At 35.8% G+C, this 16,753-nt stretch overlaps 1 protein-coding gene across 3 annotated transcripts in view; it reads right to left on the reverse strand.

Annotated features, from left to right (window-relative positions):
- Positions 1 to 16,753, reverse strand: part of ZNF518A (zinc finger protein 518A) — a 26,365-nt gene that overhangs the window by 8,187 nt on the left and 1,425 nt on the right. For 2 of the 3 annotated variants that reach the window (XM_014532687.1, XM_014532688.1), the window contains exons 2-4: positions 14,703 to 14,785; positions 4,015 to 4,166; positions 755 to 806 (exon numbers count right to left, since the gene is read on the reverse strand). The gene's annotated coding sequence lies outside the window, so the exon portion shown is untranslated. Of the gene's footprint in view, positions 1 to 754; positions 807 to 4,014; positions 4,167 to 5,462; positions 5,543 to 14,702; positions 14,786 to 16,753 lie in introns of those variants that run through there. The other variant, XM_014532689.1, reaches the window with a different exon arrangement.

Consider the following 16,753-nt stretch of genomic DNA (forward strand, 5'->3'; position numbering starts at 1 on the left):
GGGGTACCTGGCCAGTCTGGGTGAGGGGCTGAGGGCCGTTTTCAGGCTGGCCAAGCCCCCTGGCGACAGAAGCTCCCAGCCTCTCCTTTTTTTCTTTCCTTTTTTTTTTTATTCTGGGATTTATCTACCTTATATAATTGAAACTTTGTTGCCTTCAGTGGAGCTCAGAGCCGGCCGCGGCAGGCGGGAAGCTTGGCTTCCTCCATCACTGGAGCAACCAAGCCTCCTGCTCACTCCAGCTCCATGGCTGCCAGCCGCCATCTTGGTTGGGTTAATTTGCATATAGTCGCTCTGATTGGCTGGTGAGCGTGGCTTAAGGCATAGCGAAGGTACAGTCAATTTGCATGTTTGTCTTTTATTAGATCAGATACTAGTACCATTAACTTTTTCACTTGCTTATTAATTCTATAGCTAGTACTAGTTTGTAAAAATTTCAATAAACTTCTCTTCCATATTTTCTACTTCCTTAAGTGCCTCAAGGATCATTTATGTTTAAAATAAAAGTTTCGTTAATCTAAAAACAACAAAATGACATTATCTGCTCTCTCAAGTTATCATTATTAACATGAAAAAAAAAAAAAAAGAACAAAACAGAAGAAATGAAAAAGAATAGCACATTCCCCTGAGGTACTCCTAAAGTGTATCTACTATTTGGCTTTTTGTCCCTAGAATTCAGACAGATGGCAGCATGGAAAGCCCTTGGCGGATTAGAATGCACCCATTGCTATCTGCCTCCATTAATTCAAACACTTACTGGTTTATGTTACTTTAGACAAGTGTCAATCTCTGTGTCTCAGTTTCTTCATCTATAAAATAAAAAATAAAAGAAATTAGTACTTTCCCTACCTCTTTCATGGAATTGTTGTGAGATTAAATAAGAAAACATATGTAACAGTATCCTGTAAAGTTCTAAATAAATGACACTATCATTACTCTATGTAATTACCATGTACAAGAAAATATGATTCAAATTTCAGAGGAGAAAAAAAAATATATGTAACAATAATTTATTGCTAAGATTGGAATCTGAGTACCTAAGGTTCAGTAGTAAAATATCAAACTGTGTTTTAGAAGAATTACATTATCTTATTTTTCTCTCTTTATCTCTCCCCACCCCCCTTTCCTCTCTCTAGAATCAATGAAAACATATACTTGGCTGAGAATTAAAAAAATAATAAAAATAAATTTGAAAAGTAAGAAAAATAATAAATGGCTAGAAAAAAGTTTAATGATATCTGGCAGTTAATACACACCAATGGAGAAGATTCCCTAAGATTATCACAGTCTCAACAGTGGCAAGTATCATAATCACGTATGGAGTTTTCACCTTACCAGAATCTGAGGGTGGCATTCAAACATATGAAACTTATTTTGTTGTTAATCCTCACCCAAATATATTTTCCATTAATTTTTTTAAAGCGAGTGAAAGGGAGGGTGAGACACACAGAGAGAAACGTAGATATGAGAGAGAGAGAGAGAGACAACGATTAGTTGCTTCCACACATGCCAGGACCGGGACAGTGATTAAACCTGCAAGCCAAGTATATGCCCTTGACAGGAACTGAACCCGGACCCTTCAGTCCACTGGCCAACACTCTATCCACTGGGAAAACTGGCTAGGGCAAACATATAAAATTTTTCAGCACAACTAGTAATGGTTCTTCTTCATTTGCCGGAATATCATATTGTGTTCATTCTGGATTATCCATACCCAAGCATTTCTATTACTACATATAATTAAAGGGAAACCATATCATGAGTTTCATTACAAAAGGCAAATTGTTTTTACAGTAATATTTCATGTGTCCAAAAATATGGGTAATGCTAAAAAAGAACAGATGTTGATATTTCTAAATACCATTAATTCCATTTCAAAATATCTACACAATTTTACATTTTTCTTATAAGAAAACACATAGGCCAAAATCTGAAAACCAGTGTAAAAGTATGATTTTAAATAACTCAATCAACTAACATTCACTAATAAATATCTACTATAAATGTGAGGCATTTTGATGGGTATCATGGAGAGATTAAAAAATGTGGTCCCATGCCCTGGCTGGTTAGAGCATCAGCCTGTGCACCAGAGGGTCTCAGATTCAATTCCCGGTCAAGGGTACGTACCTGCGTTGCAGGTTCAATCCCACATCCAGTGGAGTCACGTGCAGGAGGCAACTAATTGATGTGTCTCTCTCACATCCATGTTTCTCTCTTCTACTCTTCCCTCTCTTCCACTCTCTCTAAAAAAATCAATGGAAAAAATATCCTTGGATGAGGATTAAAAACAAAACAAAACAAACTTGGTCCTTCTCCTATTCCAGCTTATAATCTAAAGGAGGAGGCAGGACATATACATTAATACACTGTTTATTCAGAGTTGACCATCCAGGAACCTCACCCTTTCATTACACAAATAGAAAATAGTTAAGTAGGATACATGGCAGCCAAGTCAGATGCCACAAAGTTTACCCATTAAAGTGCATGCCCTTTCCTTACAGACAAAACAAAGCTGATAGAAGGAACCAATTTATTAAGAAATCTACTTAGCATTTATTTAAGTTTGATAACTGCTAAATAATTAATGTTCAATGTCAATTTTTTTATAGTTAATGTATCATATACAATACAGTATTGGGGGAGTTTGTATATTTTAGGTAGTTCTGGGTTTATTTGCCCTCCAATTTTAAATCTGGAGAATCTATTCTGTCTTCAACTACGTTCTACCTATAGTAGTACATGGAAGCAATCAAAGATGAAGCCCTGGTAGCAAATTATACTAAGGATTGCCGCCTATGAGGAAAAATATATAGCATGTTGGGGACATTTCATATAACATAATAAAAGAGAAATATAATTTTAGTCTTTCAATTTATTAGCTAATGTTTTCACTATAATCTAATCTCTACTCCATCAATAAGGATCACTGATTTTAAAGTATTTATTTATTTAATCCTCACCCAAGAATGTATCTACCTACCTATTAATTAATTATTTTTTTAATCAACAACAGTGGGCATTTTTCCATTTATTTTTAGAGAGTGGAAGGGAGGGAGGAGGGGGAGAGAGAGAGAGAAAGAGAGAGAGAGAGAGAGAGAAAAGAAAGGAAGGAAGGAAGGAAGGAAGGAAGGAAGGAAGGAAGGAAGGAAGGAAGGAAGAAACATTGATGTGAGAGAGACACATCAATTGGTTGCCTCCCATACCCACCCCAACCTGAGCTGGGGATGGAGCCTGTAACTGAGGTATGCACCCTTGAACTGGAATCAAATTTGTGACCCTTTGGGCCACAGGCTGATGTTCTAACCACTGAGAAAACCTAGCTAGAGCTTAAATCTTCTCTTTGAACTCCTGCCTTCTATATATGTACTAGAGGCCCAGTGCATGGGATTCGTGCACTGGTGGGGGTGTGTGGCCTGCAGGGATCAGCCTGCTGTGGGAGCACCGCTCATCCTGGTCAGCCAAGCAGCACTCCCACTGTGAGAGTGCACTGACCACCAGGGGGCAGCTCCTGCACTGAGCGTCTGCCCCCTGGTGGCCAGTCATTCTGGTCGTTCCACCATTCAGTCACTGGGCTTTTATTACATAGGATTATTTCCTCATAAGACTTGACCAACATGTATCTTATCAAGCCTTGAAATACCACAATTTGTATAAAATATTTCTTGCAAGTAACCTGAAGAGCTTCCTGCACCAAGATGGAAGCTTAAGCAATTTGATTTCCTTCCTTTCCCAACTGCCCACCGAAACACAAACCAAAAATTAAAGAATACTTAAGAAAATCATACAAAATGGCTAGAAACTAGAAAACATTCCATACATATACAGCAAGGTGTTTGGGTAAGAAATGGTCCAGAGAAAGAAGAGTGAAAACGAATGTTGACCAACTGTCAAGCACCACTTTTAAAGAAGAGGCTTACTAGGGAACATTCATTCAACAAATATTTAATGAGTATCTATTATGCCCTTAATTAAAAAAATGAGTAACATAATTCTGTCCACTCCCTCCCCTAAACATACCTTGGGAGAGAAAGCAAGGGCTTGAGAGGAAGATTATGTGGAGTCCCCTGGGGCAACAGAAGTCTCTGCTGAGGTATGGGGAGGAAAGGATGAATCCAAAGCTTTGACCTGGGTCCAGAGGCCACGCAGAAATTGGGGATTGCTAGCACCAGCTATTAAGAGAGAAATAAGAAGAGGAAATTATTTCTGAACAAGATACATCTTCCTATATTCCTGGCTATCTCCTTCTGCTTAAGACTTCTGTTCTTTCTCCACATAAGTAAATAGTTATCTCTAAGCTGTTAGAAAAATCATTACATTAATTTTCCTCCACCCTCCATCTAACCAAAAAGAAAAAGGAGTATCTTGGTTTATTGTCTATGAATTCATCTCAACTATCAATGCCATCAAAAAAGATAAGTAGGCAGAAACATCATTGGATACAGCTGTTCAACAAAGGGCAAATAAACTGAACACTCATCAAAACTTATCTTCTATTCTCCCATTCCAGCAGTGAAAACAGTACCTACAATGAAAGTTACTGTCGGAAAAAGGAGTGAGCTTTTAAAAAAAAAAAAAAATCAAGTAATAACTAGCAATCTCATTAAGACCTAAGATAATAATAATATAGGGGGGGGGGGAATACTGCCATGAGAGTACAAATTAGATGGAGGAAAAATAATGATTTTGAAAACAAAAAGAAAAAAATTACACTGAGGTTTTGGTTATTTTTAAGACTTGAATTTTCAAAATCAAAGGCTCCCCAAATGTCTGGCAAGATTACGAGTGGAAGGAGAATATAAAACTTGGTATCTACAACTTATCTTAGTAAAATTTTTTTAGTTTAAAAGATAAAAATAAAATGTTGTAAAAATAAAAGGTGGAAAGAAACAATTACCTAAAAAGGTATTCAAATTTTTATCCACAATGCCAACTTTAATCAGACAACAATATTTATCAAACATTTTACTCACAATTCTATATGCTAGAAACAATGAAATAACATTTATAGAGTTCTGAGAGAAAAGAATTAACCCAAAAAATTAACCCTATGCCCAGGTAAACTCTCATATGTGTGGGGAAAATACAAATTTAGATATGCAAAAATTCATATCTCTTTCTGAAAAAAAAAAGTATTAAGTAAATACTTCAAGGAAATTGAATTCTAATCAGAAAAAAAGAACTAAAAAAAGAAATAATTTAAAGAAACATCTATCGACAATAAAATCTACAAAATAGAAATAAATGTATTTTGTTAATACAGTTAAGAAAGCAGAAAAGACTAGAGAAGGGGAACATCTGCAACATGACAAATACAATAAGTCCTTAAAGAAAAATTAACAAGGGGAAACAGAAGAGTTAACAATAGCAACAAAATTCTAGATACTGAAAAACAGATAAATAAGTAGTAAAGGACTTTGCAGACCCAAGAAAACAATACCAGACAGTGGGTAAAGCTCAGAACTAACCCATTTTACACTTTGAATCTTCAAAAGGATTAGAAACTGGCAGCACCAAGTGACTCTAAAATGGGAAAGGAGTAGAAAGCTAAAATAAAGAGAAATTTGGAAAAAGCTGCTTGAGTTGGTCAGAGACTAAGATTCCCATGCCTATTCTATGCTAGGTAACTGCTGTTCCCCCACCACAGCAGAAAATCTGGAGATTTATTCTCTACAGAGGATAAAACAGAATCCCTGAAATAGGAGATACCAGACACAGCTGAGTGGGTACTTAAAGATAACAATCAGAGACGTTCATTGCAGCATTGTTTATAAAAATCACAAAATTAAAAATAACTAAATGTCCACCAAAAAACAAATTATAGTATTTTCATTCAATTAAATATTATTCAATTTTTACAATAATATATTATAAACAATTTATTAATAGGAAGATACCCAAGAGGTATTAAATGAAAAACCAGAAAACAAATGGTAGATATATCAGGTTTTACTATATCAGGCTACAACTACTGATGAAAATAAAGAAGAGAAGGATAAACAGACATGGACTCATACTAACTCATGTAAAAAGTCAATCACACACACATAAAAATGTTTATAGTGATTACTGGCTAGCCGTAGGTCAGTATTTCTTAAAATGTCCTTGGATCACTATGGCCTCCACACTGGCATACTGTACTTCCTTATCATAGCATAAGCAAATAACTTGTATTTGGATGTAACAAGAATTACAATCTCTTTGCTTTTAGACCACACTATTATAAAACTTCATAAAAAATGGCATGAAGCCATGAAAATTTTGAAATTCTCAAAGCAAGTGACTTCTGTGGTAAACTGAGTTTTTCCTGAACAAACTTAAAATAATAAACTTGAGCCAGTACAAAATTGATGAATGTTGACACTAACGGTGGAGAAGAAACTAAAATAAAATAGATATTACTCAGTGTTGTACTACTCATATCAACACATAGGTACCCAATCACACCACTGCAGAAAAGCTTTTAACAAATGCTATAAACATATAACACTCAGAGAATGAAGAATTATGCTATTAGATGTCACTCATGCTTTATAAATTCATGCTATAAGAGAAGTGATTTTTTTTGTTTATTTAATAATTAATTTGTGAGCCATGATGTTACCTAAAAAACTAGTGAAGGGAACTGGCACCACCAGAACGGCAGCTATGCATGCAGTGTTGTTATACATATAAAAAGTTACATGTATTTTAAATTGAAAATAAGTGATATTCAATTAATAATATGCTTCATGATCGTGGTACATTGCTAAAAGAATAAGAAATAGTGAAAATTATAACATCAGTCTATTTTTTTTCTATATACTACACAAACAGCAAGTATAATGTTGAACTTTTTGCATTAAATAAGCATACCATTCTTTTTTCTTTATCCTCACCCGAGGATATGTTCACTGATTTTCAAGGAAGAGAGAAACATCTATGTGAGAGAGAAACTTTGATCAGTTGCCTCTCATACACGCCCCGATCAGGGATCAAACCTGCAATCTAGGTATGTGCCTTGACTGGGAATTGAACCTGCAGCCTATTTGGTGTACAGGACAATGCTTCAACCAACTGAGCCACCTGGTTGGAGCTAAGCATATCATTCTTTAATGAAGTTCTGGTTGTGTTCTGACAAAATTTTATTTAGAATTCTCTTTTTTGATACTTTAAGAGTTATTATTTCACCTGCTCTGGAATAGTTCACTAAACATGAGAATTGCCCACTTCTTAAAACTGCACAGACTGTACCAACAAAACCATGTGGAGTTTGATACTTCTGTGGAGTTAAGGCCTCACAATCTGACAAATTATTCTACAGTTTCTGGGCTCTTCGAGTTTGCTAGAGTCACTTTTGCCAATTTATCGTTTCCTTAAAAATAATCAATTTCCTTCACATTTTCTAAGTATACTCCCATAATCACTTTTTATATTCTAATCTCAAATGAAAGCACAACATATAGATATATAGCAGTATCACTTAAATGTCCATGAATGGGAAAATGATTAAATTATAGAACATACACATGAAAACATTATTAAAAAGTATATGTATTGAAATTACTTAGAAAGATGTTGATTCCAAATATTTTTGTTTTTAAAAAAGTAAGTTGCCAATTAAGGCAAGTAATGCATTTTTTAAATTAGGAGGAAAGATCTTCATTTTTATATCAAGAGGAAAGGTACATAGTGTATTTTTATGTAAACAAAGACAAATCTATAGAAAGATATCCTCCAAACTACTGAAAACAGGTTATTTTTTTTTTTTTTTTTTAAGGAATGACACCATGGCATAGCAAAAAACAAACCAAAACAACAGGGAGAAAATCATCAGCTCTTCTGGGTACCTTGATTGAAACCAAAAGGGTAATGTCACCACCACAAGTCTTTACATACTGAGGCCTGCCTGTGCACTCCTGCCCCTGAATTCTAGGAAATCCTGTATCCTTAAAATAATCCCCCTTTTTCAGCTTACACTATCTTAAACTAGCTTAAGCTAGTTCTCTTGTAACCAAAGGCTCTTAAGACATTATGTTGATAGATCAATGTTAACTGTGTTTACTTCATAGAAAAGATGATGCTTCAAAGAGTAGTGGGACTTAAATATGTAAGAAAGGAGCAAAGCTACCTGGACCAGAAAAACAGAACAAAGAAATGTTGGGCCCTAGCTGGTTTGGCTCAGTGGATAGAGCATCGGCATTCGGACTGAAAGGTCCCAGGTTCGATTCTGATCAAGGGTATGTACACTGGTTGCGGGCACATCACCAGTAGGAGGTGTGCAGGAAGCAGCTGATCGATGTTTCTAACTCTCTATCCCTCTCTCTTCCTCTCTGTAAAAAATCAATAAAAATATATTTTTTTTAAAAGAAAAAGAAATGTTGGAAGAAAAGCACGTTTCTCATCCAGCTGGTGTTGTTCAGTGGTTGAGCATCAACCTAAGAACCAGGAGGTCACAGTTGGATTCCCAGTCAGGGCACATGCCCAGGTTTCAGGCTTAATCCTCAGTAGGGGGCATGCAGGAGGCAGTTGATCAATGATTCTTTCTCATTATTGATGTTTCTCCCTCTCTCACTTCCTCTCTGAAATCAATAAAAATATATATTGAAATTTTTTCAAAAGAATTTTTCTTACTGCACTGTAGGATCTAGATCAGGGGTGGGCAAACTTTTTGACTCGAGGGCCACAATGGGTTCTTAAACTGGACCGGAGGGCCGGAACAAAAGCATGGATGGAGTGTTTGTGTGAACTAATATAAATTCAAAGTAAACATCATTACATAAAAGGGTACGGGCTTTTTTTTTTAGTTTTATTCATTTCAAACTGGCCGTAGTTTGCCCACGGCTGATCTAGATCAAAGAGAGAATGGATAATAAGGATTTAAGTGAGAACAGACTACAGAGAATAGAGCTAAACTTGAAATAAAAGGAACCACTGTTAGTTCTCAAGCAGAGAGAGGTTATAAAAGCATTATTTTAGAAATATTAGAATGGTACTAAAAATCAAGCAAGATACAGTGTAGAAAGAGTGTAAAAATGAAAGTGAAAAAATTGGAGGACTAAGTGACAATCTAAATAAAAAGTGAGGATCCAGACAACTGGCAGTGTTCGCATAGATTAGGAATTCCACAGTAGGTACAGAGAATTTTAAAAAGACAATTCCCAAGTAAAATGCAAGGACAAGAAAGAAATAATCTGTCCAAAGTGAAATAAAGACCACTGAATTCTGTACGGGAAGGAGAAAGATTAACTTTCTCTCTCATTCGTTCTTCTTGTTGTCATTTTGCTGTGGCAGTGATGTAGGAGAACAGGCAGATTTTACTTACAATTTTGAACACCAGGTACGAGGGAGAGGGTCAACAGATTTATTGCTCCTTGATTGGGAGAACATGTAATGCATTTCCTCTCAATTTTCTGTTGAATTTTTCTCTGGCTCTACAAAAACCCTATCTCTATGGATAAAACAAATTCCATTCTCCAGGCTTCCCCATATATATGGCACTACAATTCCAAGAAAAGAAACAGTAAGTGCTAACACTCTGAGCATAGCATGTCTAACATGTTTGGAGAGTAGCAAGTTGCCAAACCCAAAAATCAAGAGTTTTCTTTTTCTTATTTCCCTATTATTCCATAAGCAATCCTGGCAATTCTATCTCCAAAATACATTTTGAATTCTTCTCTCCAATTTTGATTAAAATACTAGTCTTGCTAAGTGGCATTCCATGTTTTCCCCTTACCCACCATCATCTCCTGACTCCATTCTCCACACAAGAGCAAAAGTAATCTTAATATAAATAGGTCAGAGTTTCCCCCTGCTTAAAACTCCTTAGTGGCTTCCCAAGGAACTTCAAATAAAACTTAATCTCTTGTCAAGGCCTGCAAGAAACAGTGACATCTGGTCTGGGACCTTTCTATTCCATTTCATCTCACACCACTCTCTCCATCTGTAAATACTCCAGTAAGCTACCAAAGACAGTCTCTAGTTCCTCAAATGCTCTTTTCATATCTCAGGCCTTTGCACCTACTGTTCTCTGCTTGAAATATTCTTTCTCCCATTCTTCATAAAGCTAGATCCTTCTCATCTTTTAGGTCTCAGCTCAAATGTTACTGCCTCAGTAAGGTCTCCTCCAACCTATAAATCATCCCCTCCTCAAACAGGAAAAAAATTCTCTATTTTAGTCTTTGTAATTTTTTTTTGGTAATTTTTTCTGGCAATATTTTATTTATCGTCTCTACCACTGAAACAAGCTGCATAAGCATAAGGCCCACATCTGTCATGTTCTTTGCTATATCACCAGCACCTAGCACAGTGCTGGGCTTGTAGCTAGCAGCAAATCTGTACCAGTCCTTGTTCAAGTACTGGAACAAAACAGACAAAAATCCCTCCCCTCAAAGAGCTAACATTTTACTGAGTATTTAGATAATAAACAAAGTATATTATGTAATATATTCAAAGGTGACAAGTGCTATAGAAAAATATAAAGGATAGACTAGGCAGAACCAGAATGTTGACATTTTAATAATCTTATTTTTTTTAATGTTATTGATTTTAGAGAGGGGGGTTGAGAGAGAGAGAGAGAGAGAGACTGATTTGTTGTTCCGCTTATTTTATGCATTCATTTGTTGATTCTTGTACGTGCCCCAGCCGGGGAATAAACCACCAACCTTGGTGGACAATGCTCTAACCAACTGAGCTATCCAGCCAGGGTTTGAAAGTTGCCATTTTAAATACTAAGTCAGGGAGACAATCACTTGAAAAGGTCTTATTTGAGCCAAGACTTTAAGGAGCTGAAGGAGAAATCATTCCAAGAAAAGAAATAGTAAGTGCTAACACTCTGAGGGTAGAGTGCCTAACATGTTTGGAGAGTAGCAAGACTGGAACAGAAAGCACCAGAAGAAAAGGAATACATGAAGTCAAAGAACTAACAACGGGACTAAAACAAGGCTTGATGGCCTTATTTAGTTTTACTATAAACAAAATGGGAAGCAACTGGAGCATTTGGGATAGAGAAGTAACATGAGCCAAATTATTTTGTTAAAGAGATCACTTTGGCTACTAAGTTAAGAACAGAGTATTTGGGAGGAAGCTAAGAGTGGAAGGAAGTAGACCAGCTTGGAGATTATTACACTGCAATTACCCAGGTAGAGAGGATGGTGTCTTTTTGGAGACAAATAAGGCATGATCAGACTCTCTAAATATATTTTGAAGACAGAGTCTATGGGATTTCCTGACAGATTAAATTTGGTATATGAAAGAAACATGTCAAGAATAATTTTGAAAGTTCTACCTTAGCAACTAGAAAAAATCAGTTGCAAATTTACTATTAGGATAAAAAGCCTGGTGGGTGTAGTAGGTTTGATAAGTATACTAAGAGTTGAGTTTAACCATGAAGATTTTGAGATACTTAGTTGATAATCAAGTGGAAATGTCGAATGTGTAGCTGAGTATAAAATACAGAGGTCTAGGTGTAAGATAAAATTTTTGGAGTCACTAGTGTGTCTACATTTTTCTGTGTGTATATATTTAGTATATAGAACTGAATGAAATCACCAAGGGATAAGTAAACAGAGACGTTCAAGGCTTGAGCCTGTACTGTAACATTTAGAGGAAACAGATGAGAAAGAACCAGCTAGCAAGACTAAAAGGAATGACCAGTGAGACTGTAGGTAAATCAGGAGATTGGATCCTGAAAGTAAAGTGGAGAAAGTGTTTCCAGGATCAGGAATTGATCAACTCTGTCAAGTAGGATGAGGACTGAGAACTTACCACTGGACTTAATAATTTTCAACTCTACACTTTCTTTAATTATTCTCTGTGGTTATCAAAACCCACTTCATTAAGTCAAAATCTATTTGAAGTTATACCTCCTTTAAGAAACCTTCCTAGACTGGGCCAGCCCTAACTAATTTCCTACCTATCAAAACTCATTTAAAATCCATACTACACAAGTATGCATTCACTTACCTGTTATAGCTGTTTATATTGTATTAGAGGCCCGATGCACGAAATTCGTACAAGAGTAGGCCTTCCTTCCCCTGGCTGCTGGCACTGAATTCCCTCTGGCACTTGGGACCCGGGCTTCCCTCGCAGCCCCGGCTTTGTCTGGAAGGTTGTCTGGAAGGACGTCCGGAAGGATGTCCAGTCTAATTAGCATATTGCGCTTGTATTATTATAGATTTCACATATATTAATCTGGATACCTCGACTAAAGTATAAGCACTTTGAAGATCAATAACTTATTCCTAGATATTACTAAGCACAGCACTGGTTATTCTCAACACATGCTTGTTGATTTGTGTAACTTAAGTATACAAAAAATGTACTATATTAGAGAAAGTCCACCATCCACTCAGCCTAGTATGTATAATCCTTGACTAACCAGGCAGTTGCACATACTTGTACATAGTAGACAATAAATATTAGGTTGATCAAAGGAAGGACTACATGCCTGCATAAGTGATGAATGAATAAAGGGCATCTTTTGTAAGGTGGAGGAAAAGGGCAAATTGTAGATGGATGTAAATGATTAACTTGGAAGTTACAGGTCATAAATTCATTCTGCAGCAATCCAATTAAAACTAATTTATATACAGAATTTTGGCCCAAGGGACTGGGAAGGACACCAGGATAGCTCGCAACATTAAAAGATAAACACTGATATCTCATAGCCATAGTCCCTAACTGAAATTAGCACTATTTCATCTATCTTCCATTTCTATATGGCTCCACTTTTTCGTACTAGAGATGAGGTTCTCATACATGTAGGAATGTCACTATCACCCTCCCAAATTAACAACTTTAGAGAGAAGAGAGCATTTTTCTCCTTGCACTCATGTAACAATCTCAAAGGATTCTGATTTGGTCTGCAGGCAATCACTGTTACAACAGGAATGAATAGGCTTGGGTTATAAAACTACAAGACTGGCTGATAGCCCACCAACCACTCACAATAGAAAAGAGATGGTTTCCCAAAATGATGATATCCTGAGTTGACAAAAACTGTAGATAGAAAGATAGATAGATAGGTAGATCGATCTTCTACTACACACAACCTCCAACAACCCAATTTTAATTGGTGTCAATTTTACATTTTGAAATTTGACTTTTAAAAGCCAGTATTTGTTTTCAGCTTAGGCTATGACCATTTCTTGAAATGAGACCCAGGTGAAACCCACTTAATTTTCTTAAGCTTCAAAGTTTCAAGTCATGCACCTTCATTCTAATATTCATGCAGTCATACCAATTACAATTTTAAATTTTTAGTTTCTTTGCTCGGTTTTTGAAGGTGGAATAATCCAAATCATTTTGGTCAGTCATTGTATAGTAGCCTCTTGTTTACTTCATTATATTTGAAATTTTCATTCTTTTTTTCCCCCCAATCCTCACCAGAGGATGTATCGTTGTGGGTTTTTTGTTTTAGTTTTTTATTGATTTGAGAGAAAGAGGCAAGGAGAGAGAATAACATTGATCGGTCGTGTCCTGTACACTCCCCGACTGGGGATTGATCCCGAAGCCTGGATATGTGCCCTGACCAGAATCGAAGCCACCACCCTTTGGTGCATGGGACAATGCTCCAACGAACTGAGCCACCCCGCCAGGGCTGAAGCTTTCACTCTTCATCATATTACTTTTTCTGAGTAGTTTGGATCAATCATAGCAAAGAAAATTCTTAGCACTCTGCACTTATTGTCTCTATTCCTGATTAACACAGTACCCAAGTGAATTTCATGTGGTAAGAGGTTAGACAAACATTATGTAGAAAGAAATTATGCAGGTAAATGAACATAAATGATAACCTGGTATCTCAATTCAGCTCTGTTACTCTCTACTCAGGGTAGTTGCTAGAATTAACTTATAATAAAGTTAAAAAATTCATGCTTTGTGGAAATGGCTCTGAAAAGAAAGACATCTACGGTAAAGTTCATGGAACTAAAGTAATAACTTAAGTTAGTATTGTCTACTTCAGCTATTTTAGTAATTACATACATACTCTTAATCCTAATTTAGGGTTATACTTAAGTGTACACTTATTGCATTTGGTGAGGGGAATTATGACACTGTGATATCACAAGAACAAACAGCAAGAGACTCATGTTTAAAGACAGTTGTATTTCAGGTTTTTGTTTTGTTGTAGTGGGTTTTCTATAAGGCTACAATATTTTCCACTGAGTTTTAAAAGATTTCCTTAGAATACCATGGATCTGTCGGCAGATTTTTCCCATTCTTTTTGTCCACACAAAGATATTCAGATGATTGTCTCCAGGAAACCAGTCATAACTCTATAGTGATTCCCAAGTCCCTTTTCTGACTCATAATGTAGATGCCATTAATCATACCAGACAATCTTTCTTCAGATGCATTACTTTATGCTAACTACAGAAAACCACAAACATTCTCCTAGCCATCTATACAGCTTCAAAACATCTTCCTAACATATTTATCATCGTCATTTATTACTCAAAAGCTCTTAATGCCATCGTTATATTTAGAAGGATAATATGGTTAAAATCATCTTAGGTCTCTAATGAAATGCTAAATAATAAACAATAACACAAAAAACTACTTTTTCTGCTCATATTAAAATGAAAAACCATGTATAATATTTAAGCCAAAAATAAAATTGTAACTTATGGAAACTCACAAATACATAACTATTTTATTTTGTCTAAGATTAAAACATATTAACTTACTACTTAATAGACTATATAATAATTCAATCTTTACCATACCTCTTTCTTCAAGGAACAAAAGGCACACAATTTAATGCCTGGACAAAGCCATAATCAGGAACAGTGATCACAAGAGATGATATCTGGAAATAAAGATGAAGATTTTAAAACTTTGACTGCAAAAACTATTAGTAAAATATTTTATACTGTCAATTCAATTATGCTTTCTATTCAACTTAAGTATATAAATTTAGAAGAAAAATAAACTTCTCTGCACTTACGCAAATAACCTATCATATCTACCCACTGACAATGTCATGAATTTACAAAAGTCAGAAAATTCAAAGCTTAAAGGGAAGCTTAGAATCAAACTAATTCAATATCCTCATTTATTACAAGATAGGGAAAATGAGTCTTGCACAAAGTCACAAAGCTAGAACTAAAAGCTGCATCTAATTCCAATCCAGCTATCCTACCACAATGCTACCTCTTAATACACACTTCTGGTATCTAACATCCCATGAAAATTGCTCACTGCGTGAAGCCAATACACCAGATACAGAACTAATATATTCATAGCCTACACACCTGGGATCAGATAATTAATAAAAATTTCAACTTCATTAAAAATTTTTTCTTTTGTGTATAGTGCTCTGCCAAAAAACTTCTAGTAGGGTACCTAAAGGAAACTGGGCAAGACTCAAGTATTTTATCATTAAAAAACAGAAAGTTGTATTAAGTGATCTAAAGTGCACAATGCTTCAATAACAACAGTTCCAAACAGGAAAGTAAACAATGAAAGTATATTAAAGGGCATGTGTAAAATATATTTTAAAGTCAACCTGTCTGTACATTTATACTAAAATATATTCTCTCTGGTATGTCTCAAAATATAAAAACCTTTGCCATCACATTTACCAGAGAGGATAGGATAGGATAGGACAGGATTTGAAGTGTAATGATTAAAAACCTCAAGCATTTAAAAAGCTCACATGCTATCAATGTGCACAGTAGGTATCCATTGTGGTTACTGTCCTTTAATTCTTCCATAAAACCAGATATAAAGTGCTCTGAATTGATATTTATGCTTACTTTGATGGCAACTATAAGGAACAATTTGATTGTGCAAAACAGGTTGTTAGATACCTGTATTTTATCCCTTTCTCCCCTTTTGTTAATAATTTTTTAGAGTATGGGCTCATATTATTTATGAGAATTTTAACAAAAATTAACATGGCCTACCATGCTTACCCTTCACTATGAAATGCAACATCTTAAAAATGTTAACAAAATGCAACGTCTTTATGCGTCTTTTAAGTTTCGGAAAAATAGTTCTGCTGAAAGACAATGAATCCACTTCTATTGATTAGCAATTAAATTATGAAAAATGTTAGGGTATTTCACTCAACCAATTGTAATGGTTTCTATCTATTCAACCCGAGGATAGTAACATCAAAGTACAGTCAAATCAGATCTCTTGCTGCATAAAAACCAATTCAGTATCAGTAAACAGTTGCTCAAGTTCATAAAATTCATAACCTAGTGGTGTCTTCATGTTTAATCATCAAAGTTCATCATTAAGACTTCCTTAAACATTGACTATATTTGTAGGGTTTTTTAAGCTTTTGATAAATACCTCACAAACACTAAATGCCTCCAAATTTAAACCTAAATGAAAACCGAACCTTAACTTGCATTTTTAACCTCAAAGCTACCATGTCTGTTTTGTTGGTCTATTTAAGAGTTAGGACATTTTACCTCATATGCACTAACCCTGTATATTTTCAATTACTGTAGCCATCTAGGAAGAGACTATCTACTTGACAATGAAGACACCATGTTAAGAGGAGACTCAAAATGGACCCTACAAGTGAGAAAACCAGTTACAAAGAAATCCGTCTGCCACTGGGTGTGATTGAGGTTTGCAGGGAAAAGCGCCTTTGGCCAACTCCGAGGAAGAACGCGCGCCACGGGACTGAGCATTTCCGCAAGAAAGGACCTGAAATACACAGACTGGATCCACAGTGGGGCCGCCGTCGAGTTGGGGTGCTGTGGGGCTGCGAACCTACAGCTCGGGAGGTGCGGTCCGAGGTGCCCCAGCGTCTCCACCG

This window comes from Myotis brandtii, unplaced genomic scaffold, assembly GCF_000412655.1.
Source record: "Myotis brandtii unplaced genomic scaffold, ASM41265v1 scaffold902, whole genome shotgun sequence".
NCBI classification, from domain to species: domain Eukaryota; kingdom Metazoa; phylum Chordata; class Mammalia; order Chiroptera; family Vespertilionidae; genus Myotis; species Myotis brandtii.